The 17,182-nt window shown below is 33.3% G+C and overlaps 1 pseudogene; it reads left to right on the top strand.

The window, feature by feature from the left end:
• The first annotated feature begins 5,591 nt into the window (after nucleotides 1-5,591).
• Nucleotides 5,592-6,528, top strand: LOC143630177 (ethylene-responsive transcription factor ERF017 pseudogene; annotated as a pseudogene).
• Nucleotides 6,529-17,182: the final 10,654 nt, after the last annotated feature.

Here is a 17,182-nt window from a genome sequence, read left to right on the forward strand (position 1 = left end):
ATATTTAATCAAAACTAATTATAAATTGAATTTATTTAATAAAAAAAGGATGAGATTGGGTTGTTAATGGGAGTAAAAGATTGGAGTGGGTTAAATTTTGTAGATTGAAGAGAGAGAAATTAATTTTATAATGTAGGATTGAGATTCTGAGATTGTGAATGGGAGTAGTCTAAATATTATATTATTAATTGACTACAGTAGTTGACTTTTGGACCTAGTCTACAGGTTTAATAAATAGAATTCATTCTATTATTATTTATTTCTCATCGTCTTCCTCACACAACCATTTCCACACCTGTAGATTCAACACAGCTTCAAAAATATTGCGTTTGGTTAACTCTTTTTTTTCACTTTTCTTTTTATATTATGGCTACTCTTTGCTTAAGAACCCCTTGCTAATGTATATATATAAAACAATTTAAACACCTCGGGCCCCATGGGAGACGGGGCCTTGGGCCGTCGCCCTCCCCATGGGCCGGCCCTGGTGAGCATCATTAAAACAACAAAGTCTTACTATAGTGGAACAACGTGACTCTTCAAGTTAGAGAGTGTGATAACCTAACACATAAGAAAGTCACCGTTCTAAAAAAATAATTGCTCAACAACTTGTGGAATTTGACCATACATTAAGGCGCAAGGAAACACAAAACCGAATTTTAAGTTTTGCAAACACAACCATAAACTTGGAGTGGATCCTTATCCAAGCGAATTTGTTTTTATAATCGAATTTGAACCTATGAATTTTGAGTCAACCTGGTTATTTTAGTTCATACATACATGCATAATTGTTTAAAAGAGAACTCTAAAAATATGGGACTAAGGGTCTGTTTGGTATGACGTAATGGATTGAATGAGGGAATGAAATGGACGTGAGATTGGAATGGATCATTACCATTTTATTATCATGTTTAGTTACCATGTACGAATGTAATGATCGTCCTTTTATTATTATTATAGCAATAATATTATTATTAGTAATAATAATTATTAGAGTTAAGTGCCATTTTAGTACCTATAGTTTGTCTAATTATGCAACTTTAGTACTAATTTTGAATTTATTGCAAATGGCTACCTCACTTTTTTAAAACTTACAATTTTAGTACTTTTTTAACTCTGTCTATTTTCTCCGTTAATTCAGGAATACTTTGGTAATTTCATTATATTACTTTATTTTTCCTTTTCTCTCTGTGTCTTCTACCACATCTTCCCCATCACCGTCTCTCTCTCTCTCCTCTCTTTTGCTCCGGTCATCATTTCCGGCAAGTACCACCACGTCTCTGTTTAAATCCACAGCCACCCTCTTTAGAAAACCTACTAATGGAACCCCCATCACCACATCTCCGGTCAAATCCACAACCACCACCCACCACTGGAACTCTCACACCCTCTTTCTCTTGCAATTCATCTGCCTCCACCATCTTGCATATACAAGGTGAAGGCGTATTAACCTCTAGCCAGCAACCCAGCACCACCTCCAGTTTGATTTTGTGCTGCGTTTTGTAGCTCCAATTGACTGTTGTCTGATTCTGTTTACGAACCCTAGGCGACGACGATTAACTTCTATGGCCCCGATTGACTGTTCCATTTGGGAATCCTAGGCGACGAAGGTTGTATATGCGGTGGTGGGGGTGCGGCGGTGATGTTGGCAACCACCATCATCTCTCTACTTCAGTGTCGGTTGCTACCAGTGCCTTCGAGTTTGCTCAGTCTAAATCGGTGCAGGTATAACTTAACCTTACCAGTTACCTCTAATAATATCTTATGAGAAAGCACAAAAACCTTTAGGTGTGCTCTCAATATGCAACCTTAAGAACAAATTTGGGGTTTGGATTTTGGGATTTTAGGTTTGCTTGGATATAGGGATAAGTGAAAAAAAAGGGGGGGGGGGGAGATGGGGTTGAACACGGGAAGAGAAAAGAGAGATGAAAAAAAAGAGAAATGATGAAGGAAATTATGAAATTACCAAATTACCCCTGACTTAACGAAAAAAATAGACGAGGTTAAAAAAAGTACTAAAATTGCAAGTTTTAAAAAAGTGAGGTAGCCATTTGCAATATATTCAAAGTTGGTACTAAAGTTGCGTAGCTGGACAAACCATAAGTACTAAAATGACACTTAACTCTAATTATTAATAATATGAATATTTATATTAACTAAATTTTAGGATACGTGCGTTTCAGCAAGATCATCAAAACCAAATAAAAACAATCATAAAATGTTAAATTACGCATACATATTATGAAGCATTGACTCATCAAATAATAATAATATTGATAATACAATAATAACTGTAATATAATAATAATTATATTTTATTATACAAAACAATAAGATAATAAGATAAGATAATAATCATAATATAATAATAATATGTTGTATTATATTATTAATAAAAATAATAATAGTTCTAATAATAATAATAATTCTAATATAATAGTAATAAAATAATAATATTATGAGTTGTTGATTCTATTATGTGAAGGAATGAAAAAAACTATTACTAAAAGAATGAATATCTTATATTTGGAGGGAATTTTATTCACTATAGAATGGTTCTTTCCGTTACCACATGACAACCAAACATGACTTTTATATTCCCTTAGGAATGGCTAATTCCATTTTACCTTCCATTGTTTTATACCAAACGCTACCTAAGGAACCTCTTCTCAACCCTTGATCATCTCCCTCCATCTTACTATGCACCATTGATCACTTACATCACATTATTTTTGTAACGCAAAAAAAAAACATCTTTTATCATTATAAAAATTAAAAATAATTATAAAACAAAAACAAAAAAACGCAAAAAAAAAGTAAAAAAAAAGATCTTTATGTAGCATCCCTTATTCAGAAAATAAAATTTCCGATTTAGTTCTGGGGTTTAATTTTAGCTTTTAAGGTTAGGTTTTTGATGGGTTTGGATTTTTTTTTTGGGTAATAAAAGTTTAAACTAACAAATAGCATATTTGCATTCATGGTTCATCACCATTACTAGGGTAATTAATCAGATTATTAAATAAAAAGTTCAATGGGTCCAAAATTGGTTGGGGGCTGCTGGTCAAGTTGTAATCCGTGGCATATATATCACTAGACGGGTTCACAATAAGAAATGAATATAATTAAATTTTAAATTAATATCGCATTTCGATTTATTTGTGGGGAAGATATAGCTTCCAAACTCATCCACAGATATCTACATGCTTGTCAATAAGAATAAGTAAATTGTTAGACATTTTGGATTATCCTAGCTAACAAGAAGAAAAGAGAGCAGAGTCTCGGGATTCAAGCAATCTTGATGGTCACTTGTTGTATAATGTGGGAATGACATGATCTTCAACAATAAAACTAGATCAGTGGACAAGTTACTTATTGACATTAGAACAACCTCATTCTTGTGGACATGTGGTTCTAGCATATGAGCAAAAAATTGTGTTTGGAATTGGATAAGTTGTGCAAATTTAAATTTGAAACATTTTCTTTATAGTTTGTAATCTGTCATGGTTCTAGTTGATTTGTTTTTCGGTTGTTTGTACTTTTGACTTTCTTGCTTCTTGTGAGTTGCCCCATCTTTCTTCCTCCATAATATTGGTCTTTTTGTGAAAAAAAGACACCGGGTATCTATAAAGTAAGAGTTTATAACAAATTCCATGCTTTAATCTAAAGATTGTTTTTTTATGTCGTTAAATCCAGGCACATGAATTTCTATTATTTTTCCTCCCCTTTGGTTAGAATTTCAGTGTATCTTTCTCTCTCTCTCCCTCACATGCCTTGAGTTGATGACCTAGATAGTTGATCGTTGGAATAAAGGACGTAATTTGCTACAAATCCTTTAAGGATGTTCAGTGTGATTATTAAAGAGAGGTATATATATATACACGTAAAGGACGAAATATATACTTCACTGTTATAAATAGCTAAACTAGGTGGTTCGTCAGAATTTACAATTAAGAACATCGCCAATAATTCATTTTTCAAATAATAGTGGTCCTTGCGAGCCCAGTGTCGATGAGAAAGATAGATGAGAAACATATGGTCACGTAGGACACCACCAACCTAGCATGGATCTGTGACTATACATGGTGACACGTAGGACACCACCAACCTAGCATGGATCTGTGACTATACATGGTGAAAAGAGAGTATAATAGATCAGTGACAAAATACCCGTTGTAAGATATATAGCATATTTTTTCTTACTCTTTTCTGATTTTCTTTTCCTTTTTCTCCTTGTACTCACTGAAGACTGAACTTTCTTACTATTTGTGAGTAGTCGTTTGTTTTCTTTGGCCTTTCTGAAAAACTTACAATGGGATCGATATAGGTAATTGAAAAGGTTCTGGAAAGAAAACTAAGATACTGAGAATCCTCACGTCACCATGTATGCATTTAATAGCATGTGTGGCCTATCTCACTCAAGAAAATGACCACAACGATTTTTGCCTAATTAACACAAGTGCTCTATAAACCCACTTTCAAGATAGCACCGCGTAAATCAACTCCCCTCCTCTTAGGGTATGCGTAGTGGGCAGTAAAACAGGGCGATTTTTGGAGGAACACCGCCCCAGGCTACAAAAGGGGCGAAATGTTAAGAGAGGGAGAGGGGGCGACAAACATAAATAGTTCAAACTGTCTTAAGATCCGGCCAATTCTGTAGTACCCTGAACTATTATAAGGGATAACGTAATTCCTTCCAATCGCTCTAAAGAATTTTAATTTTTAATAAAAAATTACTAATAAATTATAAACTCAAAAACACGAAAATTGATAAAAATGCATAGATTTCATTTTAAAATACATAAATATATTAAACAATACTTTATTTATTAAAATATATATAAATAAAATACTATTCTCAATTCCATCGGCTTCTAACTTTCATTTTCACTTCAAACGTGTCGTGATCACGATCGTAAATTTGTTTCATCATACTTTGTCACACTTGTGCACGATACGATTACTGGATCCTCTCTCTGAAGCAAAATAGTTCCAAACTTGTGGCTTAATACCCAATGTTTGTTAGTTCACAGGGTCTAAGTCTTCAGAAACATAGATCCAAGCTTTTGCTAATGTAACTTCTTCATAGCTACATGTTTGTGGCCCTCTTCTAATTCTCGGTTCGGAATTTTATTGTTTCATAAAGTGATGCTGGCAAAGTTTTTGAGCGGGCGACGATGTTCCCGCTCTACCCGATAGTACTATCAGCCCTTCACCCCCTCCACCCTTAAACATAGGGTTATTAATATCCCAATATACTTGGATATATGACATTTAATTTAGAAATTAAGATTAACTATAATGTCTAATCTTCATGTTCGGTATAGTCAATGATAATATCTTTACATGATTGTGTGTAGTATGCGATGGAACATAGTACATACTATAGCATTTTAGAATCTTTTTAAAATAGTTAATACAGTAATAGATTTGACAGAAGAATTAATCCTGATCAACGTGTTCTTTGACCTTAAAACACTTACATTCCACGTAACACTTGATCTTACTCACTTAAATTAAAACTCACATATATAAATAAAGTCGTCCCGATAATATCCAACAGCACCAAACTATTCCAAAAGATATTTCCATCAGTAATGACCAAACTACCCGAATCATCAGAGTGTTCAGTGCATGAGCCAAAATATAGAGGTGTCCGAAAGCGGAAGTGGGGGAAATGGGTGTGCGAGATCAGAATGCCCAACAGCCGCGAGAGGATCTGGCTAGGCTCATACGACTCACCCGAGAAAGCCGCTAGAGCTTTTGATGCCGCGTCCTGCTGTCTCCGTGGCAAAGCGGCCAAGTTAAACTTCCCTGACCAGCCACCCAACATCCCCGGTGGCACGTCGCTTTCCTCCTCACAGATTCAGTCTGAAGCAACTCGCTTTGCCAACTCGGTTCCTGATGCGGTCGCAGTCATTGAGACAGACACCCCCGGCTCTGACTCCACATCCTCTAATTCGTTCATCTTGCATGATGATAATAAAAACAATGTGGACGACTACGATATATTCCCGGGGTTTGATGATTATTTCATGCAGCCTCCACCTCGGTATCCGGATTACGAAGAGGAGAATTCGAACGGTGGGGATATCTCGCAGGGACCATCCATCCTCTGGAATTATTAATCGTGATGGTCACTTGTAGGTGATCTTAATACCTCTACAATTCTTCATACAGGTAGCACCAAATCAAATAATCACCTCTCGTTTAACCACGTATTGGTTTTGGTATATTCCAAGCATACTATTGATGATCCATAAGTAAACATCAAGTTATGTTTTCATGTATAGCTAGCTCTCTATATGCATTATTTAAAGTGAATTATATTATTAATATTATTATTATTATTATTATGTCGCACATATATTTTTGTACTGATATAGTTGTTTGCAGGTACCAAAGACATTTCAGTTATTTTACCGTTACAAAACCAGTTGGAAAATAAAGAAAACCAAAATTGGAAAGAAAAAAATGAAATATCCCAAAACAGAAAAACATACATATGACTTGGTCACACACACACACACACTCACTCTCTCATAGCACTATCACACTCTAATAATATCTTGCATCTCCTCCAACCTCCAAGTTTTAACACCATCTTGTGAAAACATCTCGCACCCTGTGTGCTGAGATGGGAAATACATATCCGTCAGGATCACCATGCCGCCCTTGACAATAACGTATGCGGGGTCCCTGACTGAATTGTGGCCCTATTGCGTGATTCTCTAGTTTCTCTCCCAGTTCCCTACCAAACAGCCTCCTTTATTTCCCTTTCATTGTCATCAAACTACCACAATTTAATTATAGTTAAAAACATTTATTGTTTTTATTATTTAAACATGTGGTAATGTTAACTTTAATATGCATTATCTGAAGTGACCTTTATTATTATGTCAGAACATGTATATATTTGTAATGAATCCTAAACTACACTTGAAATCTATCTATGCTTCTATATCGTGAGGATCGAATCTTCATCCCTTATAGAGCATCAATACTGTCCGACAAAAACCTTTCGGTATTTCTGAATGTATATAAATTATAATGATAGTATGTTTAGGCGTTGTACAGTTTGCATGCTAACACGTTTCAGTTATTAATTGACGATTACAATGCCGCCGGGCCAAAGCCTTTTGGTGTTATAACAATCTGTATCGTTCTCCAAGAATTAAAATCGTGCCACCCTCACACTCTTGTTTGTTCCGCTACACGCTCTACAGAGTTGTGATGCGACAAGTTGGTTCTCTCCGATTTCCTCATCATACCTTTCTTCTTTATTTCCTTTCTTCTTACTAATATTAAACTAGCTACCACAAAATGATATTAGTAACTCCCCTTTTAAAGTATATATGTCAATTGTTTGAGTAAAGTTCAACATATCTTTCTTTATTACTAAATTATACAAATATTGAAATATGGATGCCTTAGACCTGTAGATTTATAAATACAAAGTTTAGCTATTACATACAAAGTATTGAATCTTGGAACTCGAAATATTAATAAAATTTGTTAGGCCATCCTCAAGCTTAAATATCATTTGTAATGTTTAATTTAAAACTGATATTAATATTATAAAGTTAGTTTTCTTATTATGACCCAATTTTAATTCATGCCCTTATCATTTAGTTTGGCAGCACCAATTGATGATCGGAGACTATAAGTGAAAAGTTTGTGTTTAGTTGTTCACTACATGGATTCTTTAACTGAACGAGTTTTATCTTACCGTATTGTCGTGCCTTCAAACGAGTGTTCACAAGTGTTGGCCTTAGGTGATTTTTTCATAGATCAAAAGGCGAGTATATCCCGATGTAATAAATTTAGCTAGTAGCCAGTTTGAAGTATTCATTGGCCGTTCAAAAATAAAGACCCACCAAAAGTTTTTAATAATTTCTTTGAATTATAAGATTTTGGATGCAATAAAATGATCAATATGGCAGAGAACGAACGGGGAAACGTTTTGAAAGTTTCTTGAGAGAAAGTGGAGATATTTCTGAAAATATCTCAGTTATCCAGCCAGGACCAACCAGTTGAACTCTTTCTAAAACATAATGAATTTAATTAATAAAATTACAACACGTATACTACGTCATCAATTTGAATTTATATGAATTTAACAATCCCACGTTTGCAAAAGAAAAATGGACACTTTTGCTGCCCTGTCCTACATTCTACAACAGACAAATAACTGACTAATATGTTGCTTATTTATTTAAAGTGTACCTTTTTCTCTTAGAAAAAGCCCTACACTAAATACCCAAGAAAATGAGAAGACCACGTCATATATATAGAGATCAGTATAGAAATAAGTGTGAAAAAAAGGTGTAATTGTCTATTGTTGTATTGATAATCGTAGTTAAGGCTTTATAGTTATTCCATATTTACATAATACTATCTATATGTCCAGTATTCCCCCGCAAGCTAAAACCATGAAACAACCTGTAGCTTGAAGCCTAAATATTGAATCCGTGTGTTGCTAGAGACTTTGTAAAAATGTCTGCAACTTGATCTATTGTCTTTATAAATTATACTTGTAATTAAACATAACTTGTCGCAAAGTTTAACTAGATAGCTAGTGTTTGGGATAAATGGGTTTGGGTTATAAACGGGTTGACACTCGACACATTAATGATACCATTAAAAATGTGTTTAAACAGGTGCAACATGTTAATGACACACATGACAAGTTTCATTTATTGTGTTAAATAGGTTAGCACGACACATTTGTGTCTATTGATCAAATGATTTAGTTTTATAGTTCTATAAATAATGAAATGAAAATTGTATTTTTTTGTAGTTCTTATTTTAGCGATGTAATTGTTTGTTATTATTTATAGTTGTGTTCAGTGAATTATGTCAATAGTTGTGTTAAACGTGTCGTGTTACTGAATTGCTTATATATAATCGTAGTGAACGAGTCGTGTCATCTAAATTGTAATTTGGTTACCTTTAATTGTGTAAAACATGCGGTCTTGTGTAACCAAGTTATTGTATATTTTTGTGATAGTTTAGTGTTTAAGAATTTATATGTGTCTTGTTCTGCTTCACTATTCATGTTAACCATACCAAGCTATGTTCGACCCACTTAACAGAATGATCGATACTCGTATTTACATTCATAAAAATTATTGTCAAATATACTATTATATATAATATTGATGTATTGATACGTTTGAAGATGACAAATGAGCTAAATGATATGTTGTAGCATACGGATATTAAAAGCTCCTTTATTAGTTAAAAGGATCTATCAAGAAAAAGAAGGCACGTCATCGTAAAAGGCACGTGGGGAACTAGACAAAACCATTAGAAGGAAATTAATGAGCATAAATTATGACATTTTGGAATTGTGGGCTGAAATAATTCTTTGATAATGAGGAGCCCATAAAAAAAATTTAGCAGCCCATGAAAAGGAATAACAAAAGGAAACAGTTTCCCACCTTCTTCACATTTTTTTCCTTCTAAAAATCAACGAATAAAAGTCCGGCTACTCGGAGTAACTCAATGGTAAAAGACTATCCAAATGTTCGTGATTGCAGAGAGCGATGGGTAGTTCAAGCTCACCATCTCCTGTTCCAAGAAAACTCCACCGTCCGAAAACCCACTGCGGTAAATCTGGTTGGAATCAGATTCAAACTTGAGACCTTGCGGCTTCCGGCCCAAATGTTTACTTCTGCTCCCATGCTAGTTGAGCTATAACTCGTTGACAACTTCTGCGCAACTAAGTAAGGTCCATAAAACTTGAAAGATGATTTGGGGTATTTGGAAGATGTCACATAACTTTGTACATAGGATTGTTGCTTCGCATAAACCCATACGCTTACATCAAACAGTCTTTTGGCTAGATGTTGATTGGCCATTCGTATCATGTGTAATTTATGCCTTGTGTAAGGATATTGTAAGAAGAATTGTTTCTTCAGCTAGCACACATCAAAGCATCGTAGGGCTAGGCCATGGGCCAGTGAAACCAAACAAGGGCTTTAGAGCATTCTCAGCCCGTATCGGCGTGCTCTATAACCATGTGAGTGAGTTTTGTAAATCATATAGTATAGTTATAAGTAGTTGTGAGTAGAAGAGAAATAAAATGTTATATGTGATAGTTGTATTTGGGGTTACACTGTTCACATCGTATAAAATTTTAATGGTTTCCAAAAGTTGTTGTGAGTGGATGAAAGAGAAAAGATAATGATAAAGGTATAAAATATATTATTTAATTAAATATAAAAAAATATATATTGATTTTTAATGTAGTGATATGGATATAGATAGAGAACGGGCTGGGAATGCTCATAGGCCCACACTAAATTAAGGTCTTCAAATAAAAAAAAATTAAATATAGATATATTATAATGGGCAAATTAAACACAAAAGTATGTACTGGTCTGGTGGTTAACTTGTGTGTTGCTAAGTTGTAGGCCACAATTGTCATGAAATTGCCACAAAAAATCATTTTGAGTTAGGCCTCTTAAATCGCTGAGTCGGACATGCATCTAAGCTTCAACAATAGAGTCGTGATGAATATAAGAAACTTGTAATAGTGGTGCAGATATAGAGCATGAAATGGAGTTGGGTTAATGGTTGTGTGCTAATTTGTATTGATCTAGTAGTAAACTTATGCGTTGCTAAGCTGTAGGTCATGAGTTTGAGACTAGTTCCAAGCGGGGTTTTATTTATTATTTTATTTATATATTTTTTTTCACAATTGTATTGGTCTAGTAGTAAACTTATGTGTTGCTAAGCTGTAGGTTATGAGTTTGAGACTAGTTTCAAGCGGGGTTTTATGGTTGTGTGATAATTTGTATTGGTCTAGTAGTAAACTTATGTGTTGCTAAGCTGTAGGTCATGAGTTTGAGACTAGTTCCAAGCGGGGTTTTATTTATTATTTTATTTATTTATTTATTTATTTATTTCACAATTGTCATTTAAGGGCCACAAAATATCATTCGATTTAGGCTTCTGATGCTAGGTCATCGCTATCTAGTAAAAAAAACAATTAAAATCAAGTTCCTAATCACCTAAGCAAGCTAGGGTAAGTAGGGTGTCGAACCACGAGTAGTATGTTGTCAGTGTAACATGCAACCAATTTTTAATATTATGAAGTGAACGTTTAAAGTGTTGATCACATTAGCAAACAATTTAGTTTTCAAGATTAAGCAAACAATAAACAACTTTCAAACAGTTAATGAAGACAAATCATACCCGGGTTTCAAGTAAGCATATAGACAATAATCTCATGTTAACTTAACTGATAAATTATCAATGATCAATACAGACTAACTAAGTAAACTTTAGGCATCAACAATCGCTAACACATGACACTGGTTATCAAACTATCCCTGCCAGTGTGACCCAACTAAGGGCAACTGTATGCTTCATCATATTCAACTAGTCAAACAACACTATAAGCAATTATCATAGCAATTGGCAAACTAATCATTCTGATCGACATAAACCTAAACCAACTGAATGCACAACAATACCAAACATCAATACTTATAGATTAATCAAAGAAAAATACAATTAGTTCATTCTTTAACACATGAGAAACCTGAAAAGTTACAAACTCTACATCCCCGGTAAGATTCTAGAAGACTAGCCACGTCTTGAAATCACAAGATCTTCGATTCGGATGATATGGAACATGATTATGATCTCGGGATGAATCAGGGTTATAGAAATACTCTTCTGTGCCCTAGAAACTACTCTGGAAGAAGTTAGGTCGTTATAGGCTCGTCAAAACATATTATAATCAAAACCCTAACTTTTCACGATTCTACCACCCATCGCGTATCGCGATGGACCAAAAGTAAAAGCAGCATTAAAATCAGTCCATAGCGTACCGCGATGGGACTCCTCACCAGCAAACTTTATTTTCTTGTCTCGTAACGCGTGCTGGACATCCTAGGTCTTCATTCCATGCTCGTACAGGTCCATATTAACTGCATTAATCATATGTGACCTGAAATATAACAAACACGTATGAAGTATCGAAGTTCATGCAATAAACAACTAAAACTAAGTAATTAACAAACTAGAATATATACAAATTGACCGACCATCAGCTTCCAAAATCGTTGAGCCGGCCCTGCATCTAAGCTTTAACAATAAAGTCATGATGAATATAAGAAACTTGTAATAATGGTGTAGAACCATATAAAGCATGAAATGGAGTTGTGTTAATGGTTGTGTGATAGTTTGTATTTGAAAGCACACTTTGTCGTGTGGCCTTACCTTCATCAACCCGTCCTCTACGACCATTCTTGATTACTCATACGCTAATTGAGCTAATCGTCTCTAGACATGTTGCTCTACTTACGAATATTCCATATTTCTTGGTGGTAACTTGGTTTCATGGAGTTCCAAGAAACCACCCACTGTATCCACTCCAGTTGCAAGGCATAATATCGTGTATGGCCAACACAGTAGCTTAGATCGTTTGGATTACTCACCTACTATGGGAGTTGCATGCTTTAACCCCAACTTGACCTATGATTCTTTATGAGAATCACGGTCTTTATTCTCCCGAAACCTAGTGGCACATAAACATACAAAACAATGAAACATATCGATCTTGATTACAACTTCATCCAAAAGTTGTTCAATCTGGGAAACTTTACAAAAAGTTTATGCCTACCAATCTCCATGTGGCGAATTTTTTTTTATCAAGTCTTCCCCATTACTAGTTTAATCACTTTCGATCAATGTTGCATCTTGGTCTACCACCCTTCCATTGAAGGGCTATTAGAAGTCAATCACCTAGATAAGGAATGCATTTTTCGTATTTCTAGCACCTTGATCATAGGCTTATTGTAATCTTTGTATTAATGTGATTTATAATATAAATATTCTATCTCCCGATGATGGTGGTGTTGATTTCATAAATCCAATACATACTAAGGCATAGAAAAACATTACCATAACTCTTGGATTGAAAAATAAAACAATAAAAGCCATGAACTAAGATGGATAACCGAAGCAATTTGGCAATGGTTAGATAGGTAGAAGTTAGTTTTTCTTATAAAATAAACCTAACGGAGGTTATAAAGCAAGACCATCGACGGCTGCACTAACTGTTTTGTTGTGCCGCCGGTAGTTGCCTTAACTAGGTAGTAATCCGCTATAATATCTAATTATAACTATTAAAAAAGACCTGTTGGCTACATGACATTCAACTAGGCCCTTCACATAGAATGACAAGTAGATGTTATGTCAGCTATTTCCTATTAAATCCTAATTACTATATAATACTCTAAAGTAGAAATAAATTATTGAATTACATTGACCAATTTTTGAATTTTATAATACGCGATACGTTTCCAATTGCCTAACCAATTAACAATAGTCTCTTGGTAAAATTTTGAAAATAAAATTATTGTGTTATACAAGTCTCGAACCCAAGACACCATGTTTGAAACAAAAGATGGTTTCCAAGTCCACTTAAATGGTAATTGTGTTAGATTTCTTGATTTAACATATAAAAATATCCTTTCTCTTCAAACGTAAAACCAAAATTAGATTCATCTTCTCCAATTAATATATACGACCTTTAAAATTTTTAGACTATCTAGTATTTGAACATTTTAAAATTAATTATGACGTCATGCATTTCAACGTATGGTCCAAACTGTGACCCAGTAAAGCGTTCGATTTGATGTCCGGTCCAAGTATAAAAACATTGACTGCTATGTATCTTACAAAACCCGCTTATAACTAATATTTTTATTTTATGAGTTATGTATTTGTAAGTTGAATATCTCTAATTATAATAAAATCTAAATTGGTATTATTTAAAAATAACTGACAATCATCTACTGCAGAATAACAATGAAATGACTAACTAGCAATATTTTTGTTATACTTAATAAGCAATTAGCTAGTGATTTTACATATCAATTATTCAAATATACTAGAAAACCTATGAATCTAAATTAAATTTCGTAATTATTATTGTAAATTGAAAAAAAGCAATAATCCCAGTTAAAACTTTTAAATTAAAAATTATATTTGCTATCATTAAGTTTATGTTCTAAGAATTTTGTTATATATTTAATCATTTTAGTTTAAATTATATTGATAATGAATTAAAATTTATTTTTTAACTTTTATTTTAAGTAGATATAAATACCAATAAATGAGAAAAAAACTATTGACTAACTAATATCAACTTTTTATAATCTAGTTAATTCTTAAAGATCCATTTTTTTACTTTATAAAAAAGTACTTATAATTATTTTGTAATACATATAAGAAGTGTTTATAGTTATGTATGATACATGAAATGTGTTTCTACTTTTAATCTATATTACAATTATTATATTTACGGCTTTATCACTGACTTTGTTATTGGCATTTAACTACTTTTTTATTATTCATTATAAGATTTGATATTTATCATTACAGTTGATATAATCATTTTTATCTTAATAACAATGCAACTATTAACATTGATCTTATTTGAGAAGTTGTTTCAATAATTTTCTAATCACATATTTGATTAAAATAAAACAACATCATCTTTATTGATAATGTTAATAAAATTATTAAAACAATCTATAAATTAAAAACTAATTTCCACAACTTCTTATAGTTTTAATCATACTATTATGCTATTCTCATCCCTTTATAAAATTACAACTTACTCAACTTTTTATTTAATCGAACTTCATTATACATCTACGAAAGGAAAGAATTGTATGTTATATTGTAAGTTATGTATTTCATTTTGTCAATATAGAATTCCTCTCAAAGAAAAATAATAATTATTCAATTATGCATTGTATGTTTACCATGGGCCAATGAAGCATCCAAGTACATTCCCATGCTTAACGAGATAGACACACTCAACAATGATTATGTTATTAAGGTTCGAGTCATAATAGTTTCGTCTAAACATCATAGGTTTCCCACTAAAGACTTCTCAATTGAAGATGGTGTTCATTGATGAAATGGTAATGTTCATAATGTTTGTTTTTTAGTATAATTTTGTTTACATGATAACTAAAAACTGTTAAATAAACGCCAAAATGAAGTATCACAATGCCTTTTGAGTTTATTATGTGTTTTTGTTGTTGGTGTAGCCTGAACGGAATCACTGAGTGTAAAAATAAGAAATTGATAGTTCCAAATTGGGTTCTTAAAATGATTACTAAGCTTTTGAAAAAAAATGTTTTTATTCAATACATTGATTTTGTGGTAATTTTAACTTTCTTCTTTGACAGGTATGAAGAATTACAACACATTTGTTTCTATTTCAGTGATTGTATAAGAAACAAGACTTTTTAAATGTTGCAAATTTTTTTGGCATATAAATATAACTTTATCAAATGATGTAGTTTTAATTAATATATTTTTTTGGTTTTATGGTTTAAGTTATAAAAATGTTTTAAGTTGTCATTTTACTCTGTTTGTCTTTTTGTGTTTTTTTTAATAAAAACATGTGATACCTTATAGTTAATGTAAAAGTATCCATTCTTATAAATATGACATTTATAATTCATTAAAATGTATAACATACAAATACATATTATGTTTTCTTTATTTTATACTGTAATACGAATAACTAACCTTGTTTTAAGTTACCTAAAAATAAATTAGTTTTTTTTTGTTTAGGGAGTATTTCGTATGTAATAATGAGATGTAGAATGAAATGGACCATTGCGAAGGTATGCAAAAAAATGTTTAGTTGGTTCACGGAATGAAATCACTTATTATTTCGTCTATTCCAGTCACTCTAAAACACCCAAAGTTCTTTCCATCTACCATATGTGTTTTTTTCTTTTTACATTATGTTACCTCTTTCATACCACATCATCTCCATGGCCCCTCCCAATACCACCACCTACCGTCACTGCCACCCACCACTACCACCGCCACCCACCAAACAACCACCGACACGATGATTAAGAAATGAATGATCATTAGTCGAGGCAAAAAATATATGGGCGTGTGTTGGTATCCGTGGAGGTTATCTTGAACTTTTTTTATCTAAAAAAATAGTTTTAGATCATAAACTGAAGACCCAAATTAGAGAGACTACTGGTGTTGTGTAACATCCTACTTTTAATAATAATAAATAAAACAAGGGTAGATTCTCCTCCACACACTCAAAAACACACATAAACACTCTCCTTCAACCCGGACCAAAATCCGAGCTATAGGAGTGCAACGTCTGTGACCTAGCATCATCGAGCAGCTGGTAATACTCCTAGATTCACGTGTTGAATCAGGGTCGAAGCAAAAGCGAACCAAAAGAGTTACATCTTAGTTAAAAGGTTAGGTTTTTGAAGTCGGTTTGCCAAAGGATTTGATACTAACGCAAATCGGGTCGTATCATGTAAGAAAAATGTAAACTTAACCATAAACAAGTTGTTTGGAATGGATCGGGACGAACGAGTGACGTTCGTACCGTGTAAAATCAAGAAGATAGAGTTGTTACGACCCAATACTCGTGCAATGGTAAAAGGGGCCTTGGAGGGATAAAGAAAATCGATTATAGCAGTCTGAATCGAATTCTTGGAGAATGCACAAATCGAATTGAATGAAACTCAACTCGAATGAGACTCGAATCGACTTGAATAAAATCGATCCGTTGAATCATGAAATTAGTTTCTAATGAATTTTTATATAAAAACTTATTAATAAGAGACTCGACTCGACTCGAATGAGATTTATTAACCCCAGCCAGGGCTCTGCCCATTGGACTCTGCTAAGCGATGCTGCCCCTAGGTCCCCGCTACCAAAGGTGCTGCCCCCGGACCTCTGTTCGTTAGGGGTTTCACTTACTTAGAATATGGTCTGGTTAGGAGTAGTTAATTGATACTTATAATTGTTACACAGCTAGCCGTGCACAACTAAGGAGGGGTGTTACATTTAACTCCGAGAAAAACAAAATTCATGTGAGTTTCTAGCACAATTTCCTTGTTATGTTTTCGGGGCTATGTGCATACTCGATGTGATTAGTTAATACACTTACCTTAAGTGGTAAGTGTATGATATGCATGTTTTATGAATGATATATGGATTATATAGAAATGGTTAGGATTATGTATGTAAGTGTTTGTGTGTGTATATATATAAAGAAATTTATGTATGGTCGTATGGTTGCACGGAAAGTAGGGATCAAACCTTAATAATATCTGATGTGTGGGTAAAACAATGTGTTTAAAATGTTTAATTTCATGTATAT

The sequence above is a fragment of the Bidens hawaiensis genome, unplaced genomic scaffold, assembly GCF_021521415.1.
Source record: "Bidens hawaiensis isolate Kalapana, Puna unplaced genomic scaffold, B.hawaiensis_p1.1 tig00005588_1, whole genome shotgun sequence".
In the NCBI taxonomy this organism is placed as follows: Eukaryota; Viridiplantae; Streptophyta; class Magnoliopsida; order Asterales; family Asteraceae; genus Bidens; species Bidens hawaiensis.